The following is a 22,532-nucleotide window of genomic DNA, read 5'->3' on the forward strand; positions in this document are numbered from 1 at the left end:
ACATCTCTCCTTGGCTTGTAGATGGCCTGTGCCTTGTGTCACTTTATACCATCTTCCCTCTATGTCTAAAGCTGCCTGGCTTTCTCTTAAGGGCCACACTATTACCTCACCTTAGCTAATTAAATCTACAAAGATCCTGTTTCCAATACAGTCACATTCTGAGGGGCTGGGGGTGCAGAGGTCAATATGTGAATGGATTGGGTTCGGAAGCCTTTTGCAAATCAGGTGTAACAGTTTGTATTGATGGTGACTCAGCAGGTCTCTGGGCATGTCTGCCAGGGACTTTTTAGATTAGTTTAGCTGGGGTAGAAAGGCCCACCTAACTGTTGGACCAAATAAAAGAGAGGAATCAAGCCAGGCTCCGGCCTGGATCTTCTCTGCCTCCTGTCCATAGAGCTGTGTGACCCACTGCCTCTGGCTACTGCTGCCCAGACTTCCTCTCCAGAGGGACTATACCTTGGAACTGTGAGCCTCAAGTTGCACTGTCCCAGCAATGCAACTGATACAGGTGCTTCCCAATGATTTAATTTCAACAAGACTAAAAGAGGGTCCAATGTCACCATTATATGCCTGATCTTTAGCATATAATGTGGGGTAAATAATTTAGAACGAGTTGAAAAAAATCAAAGGATGCTTTCTGAATAACACTCTCCACATTCCATCTCCTCCTATAGAAGCACAAGGGTTTCTCAACTCTAAAAAAAAGTAATAAAATAAAATTAGAACTGATGCTGCCTACTTTGTGATCATAGCAATCTGGCGGTAAGTAATATTTATCCACAACCATGTAGCATGTGAGTAAAGTACAGTGTCATCCCTCTTATTCAAGAAAAAGTGCAAACTTCCAATAGCGCTCTCCCTTCTTGCCAGCATTCCTCAAGATTCTCCACGCACCTAGGCTTCTCTGGTCAGTCACGTGCTACTACTCATTGTGAAGATGCCTCAATCCTGAAAACACTTAGAGCCCTAAGTCATGGGAATTTCAAAATGTATAAGTTTTCATCCTTATATGTAGGCTTGACAGATAAAAGTACAACGCGATATTCAGAAGGGACTTCATCATAATTATGTTGCATTAGCATAAGATTCTGGAGTAGAATGGAAATACAATTTCTCAGAGAAAGCAGAGCACATTTTTTTTCTTTGCTAAAAAGAAGCCTGCATGTTGTTCCTTCAATGGACAATGAAGGAAGCAAACTGGGAGGAGACTCCGAGGCCACTTAGAGACATTTAAAAGAGTGACGTCACCATTTTGTTTTAAAATATCAGTATTTGCTGTATGCTGGATGCTTCATTGCTAGCGGTGTTTAGATTTATGACCAGAGTCTACATATCAATCCTAAAATGCACAAAGGAGAGCAGCGCTCTCTTCACATTTGCTTTTGCATTTACTTGTGCGAAGGTGCATGCGTGCGGAAGTCAAAGGATGACTCATGGGAGTAGAGGCTAACCTCACACCATGTGGATTCCAAGGACCAAACTCGGCTCCTCAGTGTTGGTGCCAAGCATCTTTATCTGCTGAGCCGTCTCACTGGCTGAAGAATATAGTCCTTTAAAGCATTTTAGAATCCTTGAGGAAAAAAAATTCAAAAGTTTGATTTGTATGGCACCCATTTCCCATTTTTATTTTATTAATGTGGTTCTAGATAGCCTCCTGGGAATCCATGGACATTGAATGAGTTTGTATCTAGGCAGAGGCAGGTGGATTTCTGTGAGTTTGAAGCCAGCCTGGCCCACAGAGAAAGCTCCAGGACAGCCAAGGCTATACAGAGTGACCTAGTCTCAAAAAACAATAAATAAATAAATAAATAAATACTCTCATTTATAGGTATGTGCCCCAAAAATCGTAAAAGGAGGGGGTCTGATGAGGTACTTTTAAGCAGCATTATTCACAATAGCCAAAAAATAGAATAAATCCACCAAACAGACAAATGGCTAAATAAACTTTGGTATATCTTCACAATGGAATATTGCTTACCTTCCAAAAGGACGGGAATTCAGACATGCGGTCTGATATGGGTGAACCCTGTGTGAGCTAGGTAGTCTTATTAGAACAACACCTTGTAATTGCACTGGCATGAGGTGCCTGGGTTCCAGGTAGCTATTTCTTCCAAACTAAAACCTCACTTCCTGGAGCGAAGGTGGCTCCTAAGATTCAGGAAGCTGATAAAATTGAGGAGGCTCAGGAAACTCATCAAAGTTACAAGACTCAGCACTCTCCAAACCTCATGGCACCTCCCTGAGGTTCTATGAGCAGAAAATCATCAATTGTAGAGAGGGAAAACTCTTCTGAGGAGATGCCTACAGTCTGGGCAGGATGTAGCTTTCTGTGAATCGTCTGTCACCTGTGTCAGGCTGGGTTATTCAGGGATGTGCTAAGCCACCCATGTTCTGGTAAGTACCAGTCACCCACACTGCAGGTAACCCCTATAAACTTGGGTGAAAACACTTCTGTCTGCTGTTGCTGTGTCTAGAATCAACATATATTTGTTTAAATACCCCCCCCAGGAAACATCATACAACAGTAGACTAGTGAAACTCATGAAAACAGGTCATAAAACGATAGTTTCTAAGGACCAGGAGGAGGGCCTCATGGGGTAGCGAGTTGCACATTTGTAAGATGAAAAACAATCTGGATATTGCAGATGTTGTAGATGATTGTATAACAATTCACAAATCTATGGTCTTGGGATTCAGTGAGACCTGGGTTCAAATCCAACATCTTTGGTTTGTGATGTTGAATGAATTGTTTAAAATCCCTGAGCCTAAGTTTCTTGCCGTCCATAGGAAACAAAGATGCCACACTTGGAGGATTGTTTTAAAAATGAAAGTATAAACAGACCCATAGTGGACATTGTACTGCGGCCCCAGAGCCCCTATTAATTGCCCTAGCTGTTAGGGACGTCAGATAGAGGTGACCCACAGCCCATGTTGTAAGTCCTCTTGGGAGACAATGAGTTGTCACCACCAACTTGGAGGTCCAACTATCTTCCTTTGGTTTAGGAAAGAGTTGTCTGAACTCTATATTCTCCATCCACGACAGCTAAGGTTTCTGGGAACGTCCAGTTGTCTCAGACAAAACCTGAACATTTTTCCTACAGGAAATGTCTCTCTCTCTCTGCAAGGCTTAGCCACTTGCCTTTCCCTCCAGCCCCCTGCACACACCCATTTCCCGTCACCTTGAGGATTCCAAGTTCCATCTCACCACTGTTCTGCCTGGAGCACACACCTCCTAGGCTTGGAGTAGCTGACTCCATCCCTCTACATCATCCCTAAAGCCTCTTCTTACATGTACCCCAGCCCTGGAAGTTTCTTGCTCTGTTGTTTTTCTTCATAGCTATGATGTTTGCATTGAGCATATGTGTTCATTTGTGTTATAAGTACTAGAACATTTTCCAAAGGCAAGAACGTTCCCTGCCCATGATATGACGAGCAAGTGGAACACCTGACACATAATAGCCACTGGAGAAATATTTATGGAAAGAATTAAGGAGTCAGAGATAATGTGCACTGAGGACGTAACTCAGCAAATAGCAAATGTCAGGGCCCACACACGGTACACATTATTATTATTTTATTGTTTCTTGTCCATCTAACTCAGACAGTGAATGTCAGACTGTCCTTCTTTTGTTCATCCTTCTAGGAACAGAGCCACTCCACGAGTAATCTTTAACCCCGGTTGGTGTGTTCTAAAGCCTATGGGAGAAGAGAGCTGAGATGATTTCTGTCCTTTGGCTCCTTGGTTATCTTCCACTGGAGTGACAGGATCTATCATAGCTTGTCAGGACACCAACCATCACTCCCTAAGGAGATGTTAGCCATCTCCTGCCAAAGTCATCCTGGATCCCTTGGTATCCAAAGGTTGGGTGGATGTTCCCTGTGACATCTCTTCACTCTAATTGTCTGATATCTTTAGATGTTACTCAGCACTCTCTTAGAAACTCCAGAAAGGGAGGTGATAGACACTATCTCTGCCCTCATTATCACTTGCAGTACAAACTTGTCAAAGCAGATGAGAAGAGAGAGGGCCCTTTGCAAGCACCTGTTCTGGGACCATTTGCTCATCAGTAACAATGTCTCCTTTCCCGTAACAGCTCCAGTAACAACGTATCCTTTCTCCCACCAGCTCAGATCTCAAGGCAGGGTGGGTATGACCCATGTGGGCTGTGAGATGTCATTACCAATTGACATCCCTTTCTGTGGCTTGGAAATGACAGCATCTGTGTGGGTTTTATGACCATGGTATTTCCTGCTTTGCCATATTCAGTAGTGGCGTACATATGCACGATTAAATGACCTGTTCCCTCTCCGAGCATCTGTATGGCAAAGCAAACATACTGAGGACAGCAGTTCGTACCAGGTCTTTGCTGCTATTCTTCTTTTGCAGATGAAAGAAAACTGGGAAAAGAGACGTTGTGCCCTTCTCCCTGGGAATGCTTTCAAATGGAGGGGAGGAGGCTGGGAGAGAGCTAAATAATGGAGCACTCCCCTAGGGGGAGATGGCCGTGTCACTTAGTAGGTGTATGCCTAAGGGAGGAGGGCTGGGATGTAGGTGGAGTGCTTGCCTAGCATTCTGTGGGGGCACTGTGTTCAATTTCCAGCATTTCAAAGAAAGAATGGTAGGAAAAGCGAGCCAATGGGCAGCTGGATATCAGGCCTGATGTTAGAAAAGCCCACACTTGGGAACTGAATCCATACCCTGACACTTGGAGGTAGCTGATACCATCCTCAGCGTAGAGATGAGCAAAGAGGCTGAAAGGATTGAAGGCTGTCCCTTGGGTCCCACAGAAGGGAAAGCTCAGAACTGAGAATGGAACTAAGTTCCCTGATCTCAGGTTTCATTCTTTCCCAAGTCTCTTCAATGGTGTGCCACTGCCTCTGGGTTGGTGACCAGGTCCAAAGCTTGCTTGACCCCTTAAACAGCTGCCTCTCTATCATGTCTTTCATTTTTAAATTTGATTTATCATTAGTAGGAGTGGGGGCAGGCGTTGATGTGCACAGTGCTTGCTTTGAGATCAGTGGCCAACGTTCAGGACTCGATTCTCTCCATCCATCTCATATGTCCTGGGGATGGAACTCAGTCATTGGCCTTGTGCACTGAATGCTCTTATCTGCTAAACCAACTTGTTTGACCTAGGTTCTACTTCTTAAAAAACACAAACTAATCAGGCATAGTAGTGCACACCTTTGATCCCAGTATTCAGGAGGCAGCGGCAGGTTGATCTCTGTGAGTTCAAGGCCAGCCTGGTCTACATAGTGAGTTCCAGGACAAAGCTATATAGTAAGACCCTGTCTCAAAAAAGCAAGCAAACAAACGACTACAGAAAATTGTACAACTAGATTAAAAATATCATCAACTGGGGATGGAGAGATGACTCAGAAAGTAAGTGCCCTTACCGCTCTCACAGAGGACCCAGTTTAGTTCCCAGCACCCACATGGTGGCCCACAACCATCTATAATCCCAGCTCCAGAGGACTTGATGCCTCTTCTGAGCATGTCTTCTACTGCACACAGCTGGTGCACATACCTACACTTAGGAGTATACACATACACACAAAATAAAAAGTGCTAAAAAATATCATCAATCTACAATAATTCAGCCAGCTTGGTGTTATGAGATAGAGCTCAGAAATAAACACAAGATGAAAAAGGAAGCTTTCTAGCCTGTAAAGGAAAGCCAAATTTCTCTTCATGTACCATGCAAAGCCTGGTGAGTATAACTGTTCATAGGTGCCCAGTGATGCTGGTTACTAATTCAAATAGAATACATTCCCCAGCTCCACCATGACTGGTAAGGCCAGAGAATCAGGGGCAATTTTCTGAGTTCTGGGATCTTTTTCTTCATAAACCTTCCATCTTACAGCATTCTAACTGCAAGACCTCACACGGCCTCCTGCAATGCCTCAAGATTCCCCAAAATCCTTCATTACCCTGTAGATTGGGGCAGGTGTTTTGTTCTCATTTTCTGCACATGGACTCGGGAGGTTAAGCTTGCAGCTATCTTGACCATGTGAAACAGAGATACAGGCTTCCTGATCCCTTGGGTAGTGGTCTTACTACTCAACTCTATATTTAATGTCTCCCGCCCCCTGCCCCATGTTCACCCCACACAGAGCAGCGATGGAAAACAAACAAACAAGTCTGTGTTGGTCTCAGCACAGTGACTGTTCTCAGGCTGTGGGCTCTCAGTGTTTGTCCTCAGGACACATACTTTGCATAATTACACATCATAGCTTCATTACAGTTTTGAGCCCATTTTTTCCACTTTCTGTGTCTTAAGTCAGCAATTTGCTGATAGTTTTGTAGGAATGGCTGATGACTGATGGTCGTCTTTCCTGCCTCTCACAAGCCCCTCTTCTATAGAACCACCCATATAAATCTCCATCCGTAATCCAATTGCTCATAATCGAACCCCCGTGAGTTCGATTATGGGGTGGGTGTGGCCAATGGTTTAGATCTCTTCCCACAGTGAGTAGTCCTGTTGCTTTCCTCAGGATGACCACAGGGTGTGTGTGGTTCCCTCTGCTTTTGGACTTCTCTCTGGGCCAGCTGTCCTCTACCGTCTCTACCCAGATGTCTGCAGCAGAAGGAGGTGCCCGGGACTTTCTCTGGGTTCCTGACCTCTCATTCCTGCTCAGCACTCACTCCTTGGTTTGTATGTAAACCTGTGGCTTCCAGATTTAGCTACAGGACAGTCATTGCACAAACCATGAATCATCCCCCAAGTGTCCTCCATGGCCAGAGAGAAATTGCCCCTGAAAGTCACTGTTATGCATACAGTGCGACCTACAGACAGCAGGTTCTGCAAGGAATACTAAGTCAGTGTCGGTTTTCAGTTAACCATGGAGTAATCCAGAAAGGTGTGCTATAGTTAGCATTCTACTTCCCTGTTCCAGAAGGTGACCTGGTCTCATGGAAACTATGAGACAGACACAGGTGAGCGACCCTTTCAGTTAGTGCCTGCCTTAAATGTTCTAGCAGGTCAAATTAGCTGATTTTGTTTGTTTCTCAAGACAGGGTTCTCTATGTAATAGCCCTGGCTCTCCTAGAACTAATTCTTATAGACCAGGCTGGCCTCAAATTCACAGAGATCCGCCTGCCTCTGCCTCCCAAGTGCTGGGATTAAAAGCATGTACCACCACCACCCAGCCAAATTAGCTGATTTTAAAAGAGTCAAAATTCTTTTGTTGTTTAGATATTTGTGTGTGTGTGTGTGTGTGTTGTGCTTTGTTCTGTTTACTTGAGACAAGGTTTTGCTGTATAGCTCAGGCTGGCCTTAAACTGTCTCAGCTTCCCAGTACCAAGGGAGATTGTAATGAAAATAGTATTCCAATAGTCTGTCAACAAACATGTTAAAAACCTCTGCATACATCTTTAATCCCAGCACTCAGGAAGCAGAGGCAGGCAGATCTCTGAGAGACCAGCCTGGTCTACAGAGTGAGTTCTAGGACAGCCACGGCTACACAGAGAAACCCTGTCCTGAAAAACCAAAACAAAAACACCTCCCCATGATCTTGTGGAGTGCTCTGAAGGAAGCACATGACCATGTCCCACCCAAAACCAGCCTCTGAGCAAGTCACATGACAGACAAGTGTTCGGGCAAAATCTACAGGAAGAGGCGTATACAAGGATGCTTGTCATTAAAGGTTGGCTTTCATCGAGCTTCAGAAACACACAGTAGTTACTAAGAAAGGCATCATAGACTGAGGTTCACTTTCAATTTGTGCAAAGGGGAAAGCAAGAATTATTTTTTCCCAGAATTTTTATATCTATTAGCAAATCCAAAGTTTTATTTTTCTCACCAATAAGATCTTGGAAAAAAAAGAAATCCTAATTTCATTTTGAGAATGAAAAGAAAGAAAAAATAAACTTGTGATTTAGCACATTAGCAGCTAGGTAGGACACTTTTAAAACTCAATTTTTGTATGCATGAGTGTTTGTCTGCAAGAACGTATGTACACCACATGCTTGCTTGGTACCCACAGAACTCAGAAGAGGTTGTTGGGCCCCCTAGAACTAGAGTTGCAGACGGTATTATCTGCCATGTAGATGTTGGGAACTGAACCTAGGTTCTCTGCAAGAGCAGCAAATGCTATTATTAATCACTGAGCAATCTCTCTAACTCCTGGGTGTGGCTTTTCATTACTTGGCTAAAACAGGTCTGGAATGGCCAAGAATATCTGAAGACTATGCCTTTGTAAGGTGTGACCACTGGCAAGAGTTGAAGTTTATGGTAGCTGTAATTCAAAAGAGACAATCTCAACACCGACCTGGGAAAATGTTGGACTCTAGTCACTAGCTGCATCAATAGCATTGTCAAAGCAGGACTATATTGTATTAACTGTCCCCCGTGAAACATGGGGCTCTTTATCTGAGTCACGTGTACAGGTGCCATATCAGGTTAATTGCTGAACAATTGGATTTAATAATAATACAACAGTGTATCCCTGTACATCGATTCCCTGGATTGTGAGCCGTGAATTGCCCTTGATCAGGAGGTTTTACTCCCATTAACATGCTGAGCAACTCCCTGGCCGATCGTGAAGAGAAAGCTGCCAGGATGAGCTGTAGCTCACATGCGCGTTTGGATTGCTGCTGTAGACACTTTGTAGGCCTGGGACATGATTGCTTATGAGCAGGATGCCTTTAAACGTCAGTTATTCTAAAAGGCGTAACCCTATGTTCTGCTAATGCCCAACGTTAAGATCAGCATCTGTGGAAACGTCAAGAACAAGCGGCTGTGTGGCCCCACTCACTTCATCGTCCCCGAAATTGCTTCCCTCTCAGCTGTTCATCTGTCTTAGTTCACCAGGTAATGAGTGTGAGCAAGAGTGGGCACAATTCCCTGAAGATTCATACCAAAGCAAAGCAGAGATGGACTTAATGATATCACGGCGGCAGAGCAGATGAGTTGCCATAGTTATTTTGTGTTAGAAATGATAAGTATTTTCCACTTTCCACACTGCAATCTCTTCCCCTGCGAGACAGATGAACTGAAAGAAAATAGGCAATGCTGTATCCAAATAATGAAAGAAACACAAGCAGGGGTATTTAAGAAGTATTAGGAGAGGAAGAAGGGAAAGGAGAAAGGGAAGTAAGAGACAAGTTACTGAGATGGGCCAGGCGTGGTGGCACACACCCCTATTTCCAGGACCAGCATTTGGGAGTGTGTGTCTCAGGATAAAATCCAGTGCTTTTTAAAGGGGGTTGAAAAGTGCTCAGTGGTAGAATGCTTGCCTAACAAGCATTGTGCAAGCCCTGGACTCAGTCTCCAGACAGTAACAAGGTGGAAAGAAAGAAAGAGGGAAAGAAAGAAAGAGGGAGAAAGAGGGAGGGTGGGAGGGAGGGGAAGGGAAGGAAGGAAGGAAGGAAGGAAGGAAGGAAGGAAGGAAGGAAGGAAGGAAGGAAAAGGAGGGTTTGAACAGGATGGGAAATATGAATTGCTGGTACCATGCCGGCACTCAGTGGATAATTTAGGGGAAGGGGTTGGTTTTTCAAGACAGGGTTTCTCTGTATTGCCCTAGCTGTTCTGAGACTCTCTGCAAAGACCAGGCTGGCTTCAAACTTACGGAGATCCACTTGCCTCTGCCTCCTGAGTCATGGGATTAAAGGTGTGCACCACCAAGCCTGGATTCTCACTGAATGATTTTAAACCATTAACTCCACTAATCAAGCTAAGGATTCGATTCTAGTACACATGGCCCCAGCTCTTGGGTAGCTAAGGCGAGAGGATCCCAAGTTTAAGGCCAACTGGAGGTGCTTGGCAAAATACTAACACACACATACACACACTGAGAGAGAGACAGAGACAGAGACAGACAAAGAGAGACTAAAAAAAACCCTTAGTATTAAATCAAAGTACTACCCAGTTCAAGACCTTTGACACATCTTAAGAAGAAAATACTAGTAAGGATGTCTGAAAAAGGCATAAGGAACCACACTATTAAATGATCTACATAAAAACAAAAACCCTACAATACACACAAGTCTACCTGTAACTATACATGAATAGTTTAAATTAAATGCCTTATCTGTGTTGACAATGCTCCTTCCACTAAAGATCATGTAACAAAAACACCAACACCAGGCATGAGAAGCCCTCTTCTGAATTGTTGGTCAAGGTTGTCCAAGAGGATCCCAAACATGACAGCTATTGCTCTTGCCCTCGGGTGCCTCCTAGAGGTGGAAGGTCGGTTGCTATTGCTGAAGACACCATGCGCTTCAGACACAGGGCCCAGGGGCCCCTGAGCTGGAACTGACCTGAAAGCTTCCTCCATAAGGACTAACTTTTATGGCAACAGACAACACCATTCAACCTTCCAAGGAAGAAAGCAATCAATGGTCCTACCAAGCGAAGACGCCTAGAGTCATACAGCAGCATGGCACCATGCCCCTATGGATACAGTGACGACACGCGTGCCTCGGTGGTAACCAACAGCTCTCTAGTTGGACTTAAGACCCACTCGACAAGAGGGAAAAGACACCTAGTACTGGAAAACTAGCCAACTACCTGGGGCCGGTGAAGTCACGGATCTTGGAGGAGAACCTCCAACCAACACTTTACTAAACCATAACAATCCCTAACTATATTTTCAGTGTTTGTCCTCACATCCACAGATAAATGTAGTCCTCACCTCTCATCAAGGAAACGTCCCTTTGCAACAGACAGAGACCGTTACAGAAAACCACAGCCCATCAAAATGCAGGGCTGAGGAGCCCAGTCCCAATGGATGCATCTACAAAACACTCCTACAACTAAACCTCAAGGAATGTTTGGAAGAGGGAACCAGAAGCTTGTAAGGGACAAAGATCAAGGAGCTTGCTGTGAGAGAGATTGCATCTCCCAGGAATGGCAGCCGTGACACCCCTAGAGTCTCATCAACATCTCTGCCCAAACACAAGAAGAAACAAGGCCAACAGCAACAGACACGGTGGTGGGGAGGGTGGGGGAGGGGTAAATAGGAAGAGAGGTCTCAACCCTATATGAAGGTCTCAACCCTATATGAAGGTCTCAACCCTATATGAAGAACTACATGCAACGAAGGATCGCTGGGAGTGGGAGAGACTTCGCCAGGAAAGTGCACACCAATTGGTTAGCCAAAGCCAAATAATAGGCGACATTATACAGACTAAACAGGGTGTGTGCTTGTGTGTTTAGGAACATATTTGCATGTGTATCTACATGTTGCATGTAACAACAATTAATTAATGAAAGAGGCCATGAATTTGAAAGAGCGCAAAGAGGTGCATATGGGAGGCCTTGGAGGGAGGAAAAGGCAGTTATACAATCATAACTGTGTAAATATAATTATGCAATTTTAATCTCAAAAATAAATCATAAAAAATAATAAAAATCCTTAAAGAAACAATAGTTGAGATCAAACTTTGGTACATGAATTTACACTAAAATGTTGATCTCGCCAGTTGTATTTATTTTGTCCATTGTTGTAATTAGTGAACCTGCTCTCACACTTTTTTTCACACCATTTGACTTTATTGTCAAATCAGAGGGGTAGCTTTGCGAATCACTGATGCTAAGAAATCCATCCAAACTCTGGAGGTCAAACCACTCTCCACAGTCAGTGTAGTCACTTCCCTCCCGCGTGGGAAAGCCAACTCACACCAACCTAAAGCTGGAATTTTCAGTACTAAAGTCAAAAACGAAATTGTATATGATCCTTTAATCAGAGCATTCACTGCTAAGGTGCTGGCTGTGCCTATTAGTTCCCCGCATGTTGGCCTTTGTGTGCACAGACCCATCAACAAGCTGGTCTGTGAATATTCCCAGCCAAAGTGCTTGCAAAAGCTAATGCTGGAGCTGAGCCTCTTTCTAGGTGCTGAGGACACAGCAGCCCTGTGGCTGGACCCAGGCTGACAGCAGCGTCAACCACCCAGTGTAGCGCTGGCAGAAGATACAAACTGCTCTTATATATGCAGATCTTTATTTGGCATGGGGACGGTAATCCCTGCAGAGCTGGAGACTTCAGATATCTGGGAAATTCTAAAAGGGGACCTCAGGGAGATTACATTCGACTGAGAGGAAAATGTTCATTCCAGATAAAGCTAAGACATTTCGTAGTTCAAGGAAGACAACGGGAGTCAGTTTCCTCTGTCAATCTCCTGACCTTGTGATTTCAGCCTGTAGATGGCTGACATGGAATTTTCTCCAAAGCAAGATGGTTAAGTCAAAATAATAAGACAAAGAAATGTATGTACAAGTCAACCCAAGAAAAGCAGCGTTAATACTATGACTCAACTCTCTGCTCAGCAGTCATGAGACTCTTCTGGATTATTTGCTTTCTAAAAAAGTGCTTCCTCAGATACTGAAATCGGACCCAGTCCAAGAGAAGTGAAGAATTATTGTGTGTAATATTTTTTACTGTTTTGGCTTTTTGAGGGGCCCGCCACCCAGCTCCCAAATAACTCACACACGAAAGCTTATTCTTAGTTATGGATGCCCGGCCTTAGCTTAGCTTATTTCTTGCCAGCTTTTCTTAACTTAAATTATCCCATCTACCTTTTCTCTCTGGGCATTCATCTTTCTTCTGTATATCTTACTTTCCTTCTTATGCCATGGTTGACCGGGTGGCCGGGTGGCCGGGTGGCGGGGTGGCCAGGCCCTAATGTCCTCCCCTCCTTGTTCTCTCCATGCTTCTCCTCTTCCTCGTTTCTCCTCCTATTTACCCTCTCTGCCTGTCAGCCCCACCTATCATTGCTCCTGCCTCACTATTGGCCATTCAACTCTTTATTAGACCATCAGGTGTTTTAGACAGGCAAAGAATCACATCTTCACTGAGTTAAACAAATACAGCATAAACAAAAGCCACACACCTTAAAATAATACTCTACCATGACAAATAATGCAGTATCTTTCTCATTCTTAAGAGACCCTTCCTCAGAAGAGACTGGTGTAACTCATATTTCATTTTACCTATACACACCTCTGTTTTTAAACCAGAAACATATTCTTTGGGAGAAATGGGGTAAAAACACAAAGCCTGGAAGCTTCTTGCTTTAGTCCCTCCAAAGCGGCAGTCTCCTCTCTTACTGAATTTGTTTACGTATCTTTGTGAATGTGTGATGCATGCGTTGGGGGGGTGCACTCTATCAACTCAGCCACATCCTTGACCTCATCACTAAGAGCAAAGACACAAGGTGCCTGCACGGGCAAATGCTGTGCCCTCTCAGGCTCTGAGGGCATGTCTCTGGTTTCATCTCTTTCCAGTGTTTCTCCCTCTGGGACAGCAGGGTGTTGTCAGGGTATGTTATCCGGAAAGGGGACAGAGAGCTGGAGATTGTCAGTCAGTGATAACCCAAACCAGCTGTTCCTCCTTGATCAACCCCTTACTCCCATGTACTTGCCGATGGCCACGCATACGTTATTTCAAACTCAATGCTCAGGGTGACCTTGATAGCTTAGTCAGTGAAGTGTTGGCTACATAATCACCGGGACCTGAATTCAGCAGCCAGAGCCCATGCAAAAAAGAGCTGTGCACTGTGTCACGTGCTTGCAATCCTAGTGGCTAGGCAGAGACAGTTGCATCCTTGGAGCTCACTGGCCAGCCAGCGCACTCAGGGAAGGTCCAAACCAGTGAGGGACACTGTCTCAAAAAACAAGGTAGACAATGCCTGAAGGAAGTCACCCAGTGTTGTCTTCTCACCGCCGCAAAAATGAGCATGCACATGCACACGCGTGTGCGCACACACACAGGTACCTACACACACAAGAGCATCAGCCAGGCACCTGGGGCTGTGCCACTCCTTAGACACTGTAATGTTTGGCCTTGAATTCCCTGCCTCGCTGTTTACTGTGCCTGTTTTGTCACTTTAGACATGGACAGGGTCAAACATGGTGGCTTGCTTCCATTTACCCAAGACGTCCACTGACAAGTTCAACTCAGCCAGCGGTACTTTGCTTGAGCAAATATCTATTATCGATGCTCACAACATTACTATTGTTACTATTTTGATTAGTTTTATTTTATTTTGTTTTGTTTCGTTTGGGACTAGAACCTAGGGCCACATAAATGCTGGGCAAGTGCTGGGCTTAGTACCCAACAGGGGATCCCTGAAAGGGATGCATAATTATGCCTTCGTTTCTTCCCACGTGTATTCCCTCTACACAGAACTCAAGGCTGTTCCCACCTTGCTTTAGCTGTGAAACACAGCTGCATGACGGAAGCCCTCCCTCCCCCAGCGCAGAAGCTTCCAGAGAAAGTACACAGCTAGCCCTCTCCTTTTCTCTCCACCATAATCATTTCTCTATGTTCACACAGTGGCCATTCCACGGCTTGAATTCCATAATGAGACTTCGGTAGGTCAGAGCCATGGATGTACCGTGAATGCGCAATAAAATGTTGTTGACAGAAGCTAATGAAATGTCCTAGGCCGTTTATTACTGAAGTGTCACCCAAGTTACGCTGATGGATACAAGGGGTTTTATGAGGCCTGAGGAAACATGACTGCCTTGGTCCATTCTGGGTGTCAAAGGAAAAACACCATAGAGTGGATGGATTAAATGACAGAAATCCAATGTTCACAGTCCTAGAGGCTGGGAAAAGCAAGGTCAAAATGCCTGCATATCTGGCATCTCTTGAGAATCTACTTCCTGGATTGCAGATGGTTCTTTTCTCATCACGCTGTCACACAGGGGCAGGCTGAGAGAGAGGAAGTCTCTTCTTAGAAATGTTCTCATCCCCGGGAGCTCCACCTCTCCTGAGGAGCTATTGGCAGCAACTCTCAGGGGGGGACAAAGAGTCATTTCCTCCTGGGATGTGGCCACCATGCCACATACTCTCAAAGTAACTCGAATAAATTCAGTAGATCCCAAGACAAAAGACCTGAGAGCAGAGAGGGGCTGGGGGCAGGGGAAAGCCATGAAAGTAGTTTGAACTCACATGCTATCTGGTGATCGTCTTACCTTCTGGGTTGTTGAAAGCTGTGGTTGACTAAATACATTCCAAAAAGTTTCATCTGAAGGTAGGTTGGTCACAAGGATGCTGGGACAGCCTAAGATAGATTGTAATCAGGCAACACACCAAGCTCTCTGCAATAAAAGTTCAAATCAGTTAATGGCCCTGTAGAAGGTTCCGGGTAAAACAGCTTCTTTCTAGGCACTGTCCTAAATGGGAGAACACATATAATGTATGTGTGGGTTAGGTTTCTGTTACTGTAACAAAATACCCGAGTCAATCAATTTTGAAAGAGAAAAGTTTCATGTGGGCACACCGATTCTTAGATTTCAGATGCTTGGCACCATCATTGCTTTTGGACCAGTGACAAGGTAGACCATGGTGGAAAGAAGTCTTTGGTGGAACAATGCCATTCATCAAAGGACATCCTCTCTTGGGGCACATTCCCCACTTCCTTCCACCGAACCCCGTCCTCTGACGGTTTCTCCATTTCCCAGGGGCGCCATGGGCTAGGAGACAAACCTTCAATACATGAACCTTTAGAGGATACCAATTCACAACATAGCAGCCTAGAATAATGACGAAATTTGTGGTTTCAAAGAGCTGGGGGAAGGGCTTGGTGATTACAGCACCTGCCATGCAGTCATGGAAACTGGAGTTTAGAGCCCCCACAGCCCATTTAAATGCCTACTGGCATGGCAGCATGTCTGTAACCCAGTGCTAAGAAGGTGAACACCAGGGATTCCCTAGAGCAAGCTGGCTAGCTAGCTCACTGTATCGGTGAGCTGAGTTCAACTGAGAGACCCCACCTCAATGAGTCAATGGAAAACAATCAAGGAAGACTCTGGATATCACCCACAGCCTTACACATGTGCACAAACATGCTCACACATGTGAACAGGCATGCACATACTATACACATAAGAGGAGAAGAAAGAGATGAGTAATGGCTACTCAGAGAGAAGAGAAAATGGAAACCCAAGGAGATTCTGGAAAACAGGTCATTGTTCTTTTCATGCAAACAAGCAGCAATAATCATTATGGCTTCTTAAACCTCTACTTGTGACCCCTTAGGGTCGGAGAAATTTGCATAACCTGAGTATATATAAATAGGTGTGCAAATCAAATTTACTGGCAATATACCATCAAGAAATTTCATTTTAGAACAATTCTTTCATGTACATATAATTTTACCACTTATTAACAAAAGCAAACTTGAATACTGACAGAAGTGCTTATTTGCTTTTACATAAAGAATTAAATCTTGGAGGAATATTTGATTCTGAGAGAGGGAGAGCACCTTCAGTGATTCTTCAGAGTTTGTTGGCATTATGATTTCATAGTTGCCCAAGGCTGAGAACGGTACCTCACACAAACACATAGCACAAAATGGCAGAAGTATGTTTAAGGCAACGTCAGAAACCACTGGACATTTTGTCCTAACCACAGAGCTAAATTTATTTTCTTTCTTAATGAAACTCATCGACTCAGAATTATAATTCGAACATTCTAACACAATCCAGTCCAAAGAAACAGCAAATCCGTGGTCCGTAATTAAGCCTTCAGAAAACGGGCACATGTAAGTGTGTCACTGCGTAGCATAAAGCTCTCTCACGCCTTTGCCTAGGCGCTGCAGGCAGCGTTTGTGGTGCGGCACAGCACCGTGTCCTGAGAGGTGTAAAGGACACAGAGTGTGTTGTCAGGGCAAGGTCACTGTGAAGTCCCAAGTGACGCGGGCAAGCACTGACAGGACCACCTTGAATCCACTAAGAATTCCGTCTTGGATGCCCATTTGAAAACGTTTTACTGTTTGTCACAACCTCAATTCAGTGACACGACCCCCATATGGGACCTGCACCAGTTAGAGTTTCTACTGCTGCAATGAAACACCATGACCAAAAAGCAAGTCGGGGAGGAAAGGGTTTATTTGGCTTACACCTCCATACTGCTGTTCATCACTGAAGGGAGTCAGGACAGAACTTAAGCAGGGCAGGAACCTGGAGGCAGGAGCTGATGCAGAAGCCACGGAGGGTGCTGCTTACTGGCTTGTTTCCCCTGGCTTGCTCAGCCTGCTTTCTTATAGCAGCTAGGACCACCAGCCTAGGGATGGCACCACCCACAGTGGGCTGGGCCCTCCCTCATCAATCACTAATTCAGAAAATGTCCTACAGGCTTGCCCACAGCCCAGTCTAATGGAGGCATTTTCTTAATTGAGGTTCTCTCCTCTTACATGGCATTAGCCTGTGTCAGATTGACATAAAACGATGGAGTTCAGGATCACCACCCACAACTTCAGAATCTGAGAAACAGACAACAGCAAGCACAGAGGCAGAGGGAGGTAGACACTGAGCAGCCACTAATGAGCTTGTTTTCCATCTCCACTACAAAATGTGTGGAGGAAAAAAACACCAAACAACTCAAATGGGGACCATTTATTCCTTTCACTGTTTCAGGGCGAAAGTGAGAACAGCGCAAGTCACATCACAGCATCCATGAAGCAGGGGTATGTAACGAGCATTCTTCCTGCCAGCCTGGTCCCAGAGCAGAGTCAACCCCAAATAACCCACAGAGACTCTATTGGTTACAGCGCTGAAGTTCTGTCTTAAGTATTAACCCATAACTATTAATATATATATATTTTTCTATAAGGTCTTATCTTACCGAGGATGCCAGTCTCATGCACCCTCTCTTCACAGGATCACAAGGCGACTCTCTACTCTTGACTACATTTCCCAGACTCCTCCTGGACACCTAGTCCCACCTATCCTGCTTCCCTATTGGCCAACAGTGCTTTATTTATCAACCAATAAGACAAACATATGCACAGAAGGACTTCCCCCATCAGGAGTGTGTGCCTCTTTGGCCTATCCCTCCCTCCTTATTCCATATGGGCGCCTAGCCCGTGGGATGGCACTGCCCACATCTCTCAGTTAGGCCTTCTGGGAAATGTCCTTGGAGATATGCCTTCCTAGTCCCCTAGACATTTTTCTGTGTATCAGTTGTTGATATGTGTGTGGTATCTGTGTGTGTTAGAGGTGCAGGCACAAATGTGTGTGCATATATATATGTGGAAGCCAGAGATTCATGGTGAACGTCTTCCTCCATCTCTCTCTACCTTATGTTTTTTTACAATTTATTTTTATCCATTTTTATGTGTGTGCATGCGAGCCTATGTGAGTCTATCTGTATCACATGCATGCCAGGGGCCCTTGGAAGCTGGGTTCTGGGAACTGAACCAAGTCCTCTGAAAGAGCAGTGAGTGTTCTCAACCGCTGAGGTGGTTTGAGTGAGGATGGTCTGTGGGTTCCTATGTTTGGGTAATTGGTCCCAGCTGATGGACCTGTTTGGAAAAGAATAGGCAGCAGGCATGGCGTTGCTGGAAGATGTGTGTCACTGAAGGTGAACTTTAAGGCTTCAAAAAGCTCAGTGCCATTTCCAGCAGGCTCTCCATTTCCTGCTGGTGGGTCAAGCTGTGCACTCTCAGCTGCTGTTCCGGCCTCCAACCACCATGCCCTCACTCTGCTATCATAAACCCCTACCCACCGGAGCTATAAGCCCAGCTAATCTCTTTATTTTGCAAGTTGCCATGCTCGTGGTGTTTTAATCACAGCTAACATCATTACTGAGCCGCCTCTCCGACCCTTTTCCTTGTTTTTTGAGGCACGGTTCCCCACTGAACCTCCAGCTCACCAATTTAGCTAGGATGACTGGCCAACAAGCTGCAGGAATCCTCCCCAGATATCTCTTAAGGTGAAGAGCTGGAGGCTAGCCCGGGCTACACGGTGAGATCCCCCCCCCCCCCCAAATTGATGTTTGGTGATTTTTTTTTGCCCTGCATGCTTTCCAGAGGCTTCCTCTCCCCTGGGGTGTGCAACATTCTGTGTATGGTGAGATTTAGTTCACTTATGGGGGCACTTAGGACAGCGTCTGTGTGTGGAGGTCTCAGCCATCTCTGGCTGTCATCTGTAAGTCCGGTTCCAGGGGATCTGATGCCCTCTTCTGGCCTCTGAGGGTACCAGGCACACATGCGGCGCACATACGTGCATAGAGGCAAACACTCACACGCATAAAGTCAAAATAAACCATCCTTCTTTTAAAAGCATGACTTTGGGTATAGTCAGATCTGTGAAGGATGATTTGAGAGCAAGTTTGTCTATAACTGCTAGTGCTGGCATTGGCCTTCTAAGCTCGGAGGTCTCTGGAAGAGAAAACGGATTTCATTTGCCAAAGGAAAGATTGGTAACAGCAGGTGTGGGAGGGGGGGGAGTTTCCTCACCTTATTTATTAACATTCAATGGAGTTTAGGGTGTGCATTTTTAGAAGTGCCATGTTTTCTTAAAATATTTACAAATACGATGAATCTGACTCATTTTTGTAAGACCTCTTTCTTTTCCTTAAATTTAAGTTAGAAACAAGCTTGTTTCACATGTCAATTCCAGTTCCCTTTCCCTCCCTCCTCCCCTGCCTCCCCACCGGCCCCCTATCCCATTCCCCCCCTGCTTCCATGGAGGAATCCTCAAAGTCTGGTAAGACCTCTTTCTTAAGGCAAAAATGGCATGTTGGCTGATGGTTCTGAAAATCGCTAGTCAGAAAATACCTGGGGTTGGGTCAGGGAATTACCAGCGGTGCTGAGCAAGTGTCAGTGCCCTCTGGGTACTTCCAGTGAGAACTGAGGCAGGCACCTCCACTCACTAACTTTTGCCAAACTCTGAAGAAGAGCCAGGGAGAGGTGGAGAAAGATGGATAACTGCGTGTAAACCATTCGCCGGCTTTAATCTATGGCCCACCACTCCGATTCATTCAGGCCAGAGGTTAGGGTGGAATACAACTTAAATGTTGTCATTTCATGCATCTCCTCCCGGGATTTGTCAGATCACTGGCAATGGTGTGACCAAAAGAGCGAAGAGCCATCTCAAGGGGAGGAAGGTTTTCTCTGCTCACTGCTTCTGAGGGTTCGGTCCAAAATAGCAGGAAAGGCAGCCTTGAACAGATGGGTTCATATACAGCCAGGAAAGGGGACAGGGACGGGGGAGGGGGGGTGTCAGGGGGCTGGGTGTCAAGGGGCGGGGTGTCAGGGGGCGGGGTGTCAGGGGGCGGGGTTTCAGCACTTGCCAGGCTCTCCCCCCTCCCCTCCTTTCATTCTGTCTAGGCCTCCAATCCACAGGAAGGTGCTCCCCACATTCAGGGCAGGTCTTCCCCAGACTCAGTTAATCCTCTCTGAAAATGGCTCACAGATACACCTAGCAGCCAGAGTGCCTCCATCAGTCTCTCAGGTGACTGTTGGAACCTACCCTGACCAGCATGAAGAGAAAGTAGAATACAATTCAAGGAGGCCATTTTGCTCCTGGGTCTTATTTATTGTTAGGCTTATGACAGCAGAATTGCGGCCCTGTTCTCTTGTCTTCCCTCGAAGTGATGGCAAAGATTGTCACCTGTCTGTGAGCCCTGGTAGGCTGACCAAACTTCAGGGCTGGACCCAACGTCTAGAGTTATTGGTAACATAAACTGCACTCCATGGGTCTTAAAATTAGAGGAGGAGACAGAAGACTTGAAGTTGAAGGAGTCGGGAGTGAGGATGATGGGGTGGGTCCTAGAGCAGTTGTGGGGGAGTGTCATCAAAACGTGCTGCACGAAACTCCCAAAAGAATTAATAAAACTAAATAGTCTCCAAAAGATTACTACCTGGACACTAAAGCCATTAGATGTGACATCCTGGACCAATCTTGAGGAAACTTGCATCAACTCCCGGAGGCTCCTCCTTATGCGCTAACCTACTTGAGGGTGAGCCTAGACAGCCATTTTCCTCCCAATGTGTTTTCATTGAGATTCCATTTACATTTTATAAAATACAAACATTTCCACAGATGGAGAGACTAAACACTCATCTCAATTAGGACACCAGAAATCATTATTTTAAGGGCACTTCCTTCAATGAAACACAAGGACATCTATCTCTCAATGCTGTGTGAAGTCGTAGGAACACACGTCAGAGGCTGGATGCTAATGAGGCAGGAACTGTAAATCCTACATCTTACCCCATTTATTTACTTATTTAATAATTTATTTTTTTATTTTGTGTGCAGTGGTGTTTTGCCTTCATGTATGTCTGTGTGGGGGTGCCAAATCTTCCAGAACTGGAGTTAAAGACAGCTGTGAGCTGCCATGTGGGTGCTGGGAATTGAACCTGGAACCTCTGGATGAGCAGTCAGTGCTCTTAACTGCTGAGCCATCTCTCCAGCCCATCATCACACGTCATTTACATGAACAGTTCTAGGACCAGGACTGAAGGTGCACACCTTTAATCCCAGCACCTAGGAGGCAGAGCTGGGTGAATCTCCATGAGTTCCAGGCCAGCTTGTTCTACACAGAGTGTTTGCAGGCCAGCCAAGACTACATAGTAAGACCCTGTCTTTAAAATAAACAAAACCAACCAAATAAAACCTGCTTTCTATAGTGACTCAAGTAGGAAGCACTAACTGCTGTTAATCACCATAAAGCAGAGGTTCTCAACCTCCGTAATGCTGTGACCGTTCAGTACAGCTCTTCATGCTGTGGTGACCCCAACCATAAAATTATTTTCAGTACTTTAGAACTGTAATTTTGCTAGTGTTATTAATCACAATATAAATATCTGATATGCAGGATATTTGATATGTGACTCTTGTGAAAGGACTGTTCAAGCCTTTCACAAGGTTGAAAAATGTTACCATAAAGTGACTTGCACTTTTGAATTCAAATATTTAACATTATACATTATAAATTATAAATGCTGGGGTGTTGCTGGTGTTTCAGTCCTACCTGTCCCGCTGCTGCTTTGCCCCAAATATGCAGGGAACCATGAGGTGTGGCCACCATTCCAAGATGGAGCTGGGCCCCTGCAGGGCTGGAGTAAACAACTCCATATAGGGTCATAACCCGAATCACCAGCTCGAGCATGCGCAGTGTCCTCAGCTTGCTGGGCCAATCAGGGAGCCTGAGGTGGTTGCCAGGGGTGCTCGACCAATAGGACCGTTGCATGCTTCCTCAGTTTCTATATAAGCAGCTGCAGTTCCCTGCTCGGGGTCTCTCGCTTCCTGCTCTCCCTTCAACCAAGAGGCTCCAATAAAACGCGATTTGGGAGCTCCCTGCTGGTCAGGGAGCGCGCCACACAAATAAACACACGGACACTATATTGGGCTTTTTATTGACTAGTTCTGTCTTAATTATTAAGCCTTTTCTGTTAATCTAAGTATCTCCACATGGTCATATCTTACCAGAGGAGAGTCTGGACCTGTTAGTCCTTCCTTGGCTACATGGTGTCTCCTGGCGGTCTCTCTCTGCCTATATTTCCCAGAATTCTCCTCATCTCCTAGCCCTGTCTATCTTCCTGCTTCTATTGGCCAAACAGTATTTTATTCATCAACCAATGAGAGAAACATATACAGAAGGACATCCCCCATCAAGGGGGAGGGGTTGGTGATTAATCATCCTTTATTCTATTTTCAAGTTTCCTCATACTACTGTATGAACAAGCCAATACAGCTTATCTTCTGAACTATCTCAAGTATCTAGGTTAACGGCCCAGGCTGGACTCCACACTAGCAACAGGGATCCACAGCTACAAACAGTTGTCTTTAAGT

General features: G+C 45.2%; 1 long non-coding RNA gene across 1 annotated transcript; it reads right to left on the bottom strand.

The window, feature by feature from the left end:
* Positions 1 to 14,395: 14,395 nt before the first annotated feature.
* LOC121144456 lies at positions 14,396 to 21,809 on the bottom strand. The gene is made up of 3 exons (XR_005881810.1): positions 21,712 to 21,809; positions 14,922 to 15,047; positions 14,396 to 14,658 (listed from the first exon to the last, which is right to left on the bottom strand). It is a non-coding gene; the product is annotated as an uncharacterized LOC121144456 (long non-coding RNA).
* Between the last annotated feature and the right edge of the window lie 723 nt (positions 21,810 to 22,532).

The sequence above is a fragment of the Mesocricetus auratus genome, unplaced genomic scaffold (assembly GCF_017639785.1).
Source record: "Mesocricetus auratus isolate SY011 unplaced genomic scaffold, BCM_Maur_2.0 Super-Scaffold_100018, whole genome shotgun sequence".
NCBI classification, from domain to species: Eukaryota; Metazoa; Chordata; class Mammalia; order Rodentia; family Cricetidae; genus Mesocricetus; species Mesocricetus auratus.